The following is a 5764-nucleotide window of genomic DNA, read 5'->3' as shown; positions in this document are numbered from 1 at the left end:
GTTCAGTTTCGGATATGTTGACTTTGATATGATCATGGGGCATGCAGATGGAGAATATAGGTTTAGTTCAAGCTATGAGAGTCCCTGGATGGCAGTGACACAGAATATCTGACCTGTCCTATATAACAACAGGGTTGTGAGAATTAAATAAATACATGTGAATGTACTTTACAAAACTATAAAGCATTGTGTACCTCCATTATTTTTATTATTATTTTGAGAATTCCAGCTTATAGCATCATTTCTGTGTTTCTTATAGGCAGATAGAATAGTATTTTTTTCTCCAGAAAAGTCAATGATTTTTCTATGTTCATCTTACCCCAACTACTTCCCCCCAACCTCTGCGTCGATGCTGAGGTTTGAGGTTTCTGTAAGCCTCTCTCTGTTGCTCGTCTCACTGTGGACCACTGTAAGTGCAGAAATGCATTGCAGCATCCTCCAGCTGGGAGTCTGAGATCCTGAGACCGAAGGATTTGGCTTCTTTCTGGAAGTTCACAGAGTAGCGACTGTTGGTTGCATTCTGTTGCTTATAAGCTTCTTGGCCAAGAATGAAAATCATCTCCCCGCTGGGAGGCTGTTTGTACCACAACAAATAATAATCACTCTCACTAGTGCTATACGTACAGTCCAGGGTCACTGTGTCTGCCTCTCGCACAGACACTTCTGGTTGAGGCTGAGTGACCATCTGGGCCACACTGGATCCTGTGGGAAAGAGGAGAGAAAGGACCACCCTGGGTGTCACAGGAGGGAAAGAGAGCAGGCAGACCAGCCCAAACTGGTTCCCATCTCCACCCACCTTTCTTCTGCTTGATCCAGACTTCAGGTAAAATCCATCAGCTTTCTTGCCTGCAGTAGCTTGGACCCATGAGGAGGTAAGATCCCTGTGTTATTAATCTTTCTTCCTACTTCCCAGTCCTACTGGATGTTATAGTAAAAGCAAAACACGTGCCTTCCTTACCGAGCTAGTGAAGACCACGACTGCCCACAGCAAACCGGGGCCTGCCGTGCTGGCAGCTCTCTCCTGCACGGTGACAAAAGCCTCTTGCTCTTATCTGAACCTTGGGTATTAGCTGTACTGGGTGACATCACTGCTTCAGAACAGGAACTCGTATGTCAGGTGGGCAGTTGAGTAACTGTTGTCAACTGTGCAAGCAGTGCCCTCTTCAGGTCACAGACATAATTACTGAGGCAATTCCTATGATTCACTCCTCTACCCAGGAAGAACTTGGTTTCAAGAAATCTGTTCTGTAAGGAATCTGTTTATACGAGTTTCAGATTTCTATTTATATTCAATGAAGAGACCTTGATATTTAAAACATACCCTATTTTTCCCTTCATTGCTGCTTTTAAAAATCCTACCTTTTATCATAACTTCTCCAAAGAAACCTTCTGTGACTGTGTTAGAACATACTGATTTTCCCCTTAATATTCTCCCATGAATATATGATGTTTACAAGATAAATTTTAAGCATAATCTTTGGGCTCTACTGAGCACTTATTATGTGCCCAATATTGCCAAGAGCATTGAAGAATGCCGTATACCTGTACGAGGCAAAATTCTGTCCTCGTAGAGACCATAATATATTTGGGGGAGGAAAGATCAGGGCCTGGAAACAATAGCAAATGCTTTAAAAAGGTAAGTCACTATGAGTCAATCTTTCAGATTCAGCACAGTGTGACTTTAGGATAGAAGGAGTTCAAGGATTCACTATTAGAGAAGAAACTTCGGAGGAGATGGAGCTTTAAGGTGTGCTTATGGGACTAATATGATTTGACCAGACTGATACACACATAAAAGGGAAATCTGGGTGAGCGGAACAACCGGAAAAAAAATTCAAGCGTTTGAAGTGCTTATGGGTCAGTAAGGAGAATAGATGGACTGGAATAGAGGTATATTTTGAGAAGAAGTAGGAATGAGGTTTAAATAATAGAGGGTGAGCAGATTCAGGGACGGGGATAATGTTAAAAGTTGAGACTTGGTAAGTAAGGGCATGATCACACATCTGCAGAGATTGGAGTTTTGTAAATATGGTCTGTTTCACCATCTTTTGAAAAAATAAGGTGACAGCTTCTATTTTTCCAATTATGTAATCACTCAAGTACCCACATGCTCTTATTAGCAATCAGCCCAGTAAAGTTCACCTTAAACTTTCTTCTGTTCTTTCTCTATTAAATTTTCAAAGAATTCTCTATTAAAATTTCAAAGAAATTTTCTCTATTAAATTTTGTTCTCCCCCCCAAAATGGAGCCTAAAGCAAGGACTCAGGTGAAGATAGTTTATTTAGGATGCGATCTTAAGAAGCAGAAATGAGGAGGTAGGTAGCGTAGGATTAGGGCTTGATTCTGCCAGGATCTCCGAGAAGCATACAGGATGCTTCTCAGGATTATCTGCTGGGAAGCAAGAAGCTAGTGTATTCATCTGTCCCTTTCCCCTCTGGTTGGTGCTTGCTGGCAGGGGTGGTAATTCCCCTATACTTTCAGGCTGTGCTTGCCCATGGGCTGAATGAGCTCCCAAGGAGTCAGAGAAGGCCCTGGGATAGGAAGTAAAAATAATGCACAGTGCATGCTTAATGTTGGATGTTATCAGCTTGAGACGAGTCCGAGTGTCCAGGAATTGTCTATCACAGTTATTGATAAATTCAACCCTAGGCATTTGGACGTGACAACAGGCACATGAGATATTTGTTATAGGGCTCTCTTTGCACTACTCAGATGCATGCTTGTCTTATGTTATTTTCACTGTGTCTCTGAGTCTTCAAGATTGTGGCTGGCTACAATCCATCTAAAACACTTAATACAGGAGGTTGCATAACCTGAGCTTCAGGCCCTACTCCTTTAATTGGTACCAAGTCTATAACTGATACTCATCTTTTCCCTCCTCCACTGTACTCTCCAGACTTCCTTATATTGGATACCACTTTGGCGAACTTAGATTCTTGCCTGGTGTGGTGACCCAGACCCTCATTGTTGAGAGGTCTCAATTCTTTGTCACTTTGTCCTTTTTAGACCTTTTAGCCACAGTTGCCACTTGCTCTTTTTACTGGGCATGGAAATACCCCATGTGAAACACTTACATTCCAAATATATTTCTTTTTGCCCTCACTGTGTAATAACAATCTGGTACTCCATGATAATTGGGTCAATTATGCCCCCACCTAATAAATCCTATTTTTGTCTGCTGGACCCTGGCACAAGGAGTTCAACTAGGTCACCTAGTGATCTAGGTGGCGGTCATAGCTGCGGATTCAGTGGGGCCCTTACTGAATCCGCTGGTGGAAGCATTCTTCCTCAGGGAATCAGGACCTCTAATCCAGCAGAGCCTAGGACTCTGAGAAAAGGCAAACACAAATTCTGAAGGTGGGTTACAGGGAGTGATAGGAGAAGAGTCTGTTCTGCTTCCATTTCTTGGTTTCTAAACTTGTGTATTTTAGCTAGGGTGTCACAGCACCATACATCAGACATTGATTTAATGAATATTATCTCTTCCTGGAATAGCATTCCAACCTGGAATAGCATTCTAACATTAATGGTGTTGCACCTGAGCTGGTTTCTTAGCTGAGCCTTTAACAGGCCATTCCGTCGTTCTTCTAGGTCACCTGTTCTAGGTACCATCAACCTAGCTTATCTCTTACGTTTATTGTAGGACCAGTGGGTTCCCTCCCTGGTTATGCTGTCACAGTTGTTGTGTTCTAAAATGGGTACATTTTTCTGAGGACATTCGGTTTTGGACATGGGTGGACTAAAAGAACAAGCACCTATGAACAAAATGGAAAAGATTAAGATTCTTGGAGGTAAGAGCTCCCAGGAAAACTATAAAGATCTGCTGGACAGAGGAAATGCTTCAGAAGTCGGACCGGTCACATATACCACATGAAGCTATGAGGGTTACAGATGATAGCAAGTATGAAGACAACTTGTAAAACTGGAAAACACTACACGTGTCATTTTTACTGTTAATTTAAGGACTACAAGTCATAGACATTCATCTCTCTGTGTCTCTTATATTCAGATAGGAGGAGCTTTTATTCCAAGGAGAAGTCAATGATTTTCTATGTTCATCTTACCCCGACCACTTCCCCCGACCTCTGCACAGATGCTGAGGTTTGAGGTTTCTGTAAGCCTCTCTCTGCTGCTCGTCTCACTGTGGACCACTGCAGGCGCAGAAATACATTGCCGCATCCTCCAGCTGGGAGTCTGAGATCCTGAGACCGAGGGATTTGGCTTCTTTCTGGAAGTTCACAGAGTAGCGACTGTTGGTTGCATTCTGTTGCTTATAAGCTTCTTGGCCAATAATGAAAATCATCTCCCCGCTGGGAGGCTGTTTGTACCACAACAAATAATAATCACTCTCACTAGTGCTATACATACAGTCCAGGGTCACCGTGTCTGCCTCTTGCACAGACACTTCTGGTTGAGGCTGAGTGACCATCTGGGCCACACTGGATCCTGGGGGAAAGAGGAGAGAAAGGACCACACTGGGTGTCACACGAGAGAGAAAGCAGACAGACCAGCCCAGACTGGTTCCCATCCCCACCCGCCTTTCTTCTGCCTGATCCAAACCTCAGCAGAACATATCAGCTTTCAACTGGGCTCTCTGAGGCAATGCATTTACTCTGCTATTCATCTGCTCTCGTTTCACAGCCCCATTAGATAACATTATAAAGAAAGACCTAAACCTTCCTTACCCAGACAGGTGGAGACCAGGACTGCCCGCAGCAAGCTAACAAATACCATGCTTACAACTCTCCCCTGCAGGCTGAGAAGTCTCTTGCTCTGATCTGGGTTCCCCTCTGTGCTCAGCGACCCTTGAGCTTCAGAGCAGGAAATGGTATGACAGGTGATGGGTGACTGTCTCACTGACGAAAGTTTTCCGAATACTTTTTGGTCTCGCTTCAGGAACTAGGCTATTGGTTGTAATTTCAGATGAAAGTGAAAACTGTTTTCTGAGTTTTTTTAACTTCTAGGCTGAAAATAAAGAGAAGAGGGAGCTGGCAAATTTATTCTGCTAAGACCTAATCTTGGAGAGAAGAATGGGGACCTAGAATAGTGGGCAGAAGTGGCAGAGTTTTATTTGCAACAATGGCAAACTCTATAATTTTTCTTTGCATTAAAAAAAATAAAAATGACAAAGCAAGTATAATATAAACAATTAGTTATGCGTGATAAGAATACACCTGTTATATTAATGTATTGAGTTTTTTAATAGTTTTACAACTTCTCAAAATAAAGAATGAGAAAAAAGATATATGTTTGTGCCTGAAAAGAGCATGGACTAAACTCAGAGTAAGTGGAAGCAGATCATGTAGTGTCTAATTGTGCTTATATTTTCCACGGACACACACAAAAAAAGAGACCTATTTTTTTTAAGAAGTTCTGAAATAACTATTGTAGGAGCTCTCATCAGCACCGAATTGCTTCAAACAAGTCATGTTAAGAGTTGCTCCCGGGCTTCCCTGGTGGTGCAGTGGTTGAGAGTCCGCCTGCCGATGCAGGGGACGTGGGTTCGTGCCCCGGTCTGGGAAGATCCCACATGCCGTGGAGCGGCTGGGCCCGTGAGCCATGGCCGCTGAACCTGCGCGTCCGGAGCCTGTGCTCTGCAAGGGGAGAGGCCACAGCAGTGGGAGGCCCGCGTACCGCAAAAAAAAAAAAAAGAGTTGCTCCCATCACTCTCATTCCATTTTGAAAAAATATTGTGAACAAGGAAAAAAAGACCTACTGTGATTCACCAGAAGTTTGTGTTTCCAGAGGAAGTAACAGGGACACT

General features: G+C 43.2%; 2 gene segments (V, D, J or C); both read right to left on the bottom strand.

Moving 5' to 3' along the window:
- Positions 1 to 394: 394 nt before the first annotated feature.
- On the bottom strand, positions 395 to 1086 carry LOC308614058 (T cell receptor alpha variable 38-2/delta variable 8-like). The segment is given in 2 exons: positions 959 to 1086; positions 395 to 731 (listed from the first exon to the last, which is right to left on the bottom strand).
- A 3010-nt stretch (positions 1087 to 4096) lies between these two features.
- LOC308614987 (T cell receptor alpha variable 38-1-like) lies at positions 4097 to 4749 on the bottom strand. The segment is given in 2 exons: positions 4686 to 4749; positions 4097 to 4446 (listed from the first exon to the last, which is right to left on the bottom strand).
- Positions 4750 to 5764: the final 1015 nt, after the last annotated feature.

The sequence above is a fragment of the Mesoplodon bidens genome, assembly GCF_964165515.1.
Source record: "Mesoplodon bidens genome assembly, chromosome: 3".
Lineage (NCBI taxonomy): Eukaryota > Metazoa > Chordata > Mammalia > Artiodactyla > Ziphiidae > Mesoplodon > Mesoplodon bidens.
The sequence above is the reverse complement of the archived record's forward strand: the minus strand, read 5'-3'. Positions and strand labels throughout refer to the sequence as shown.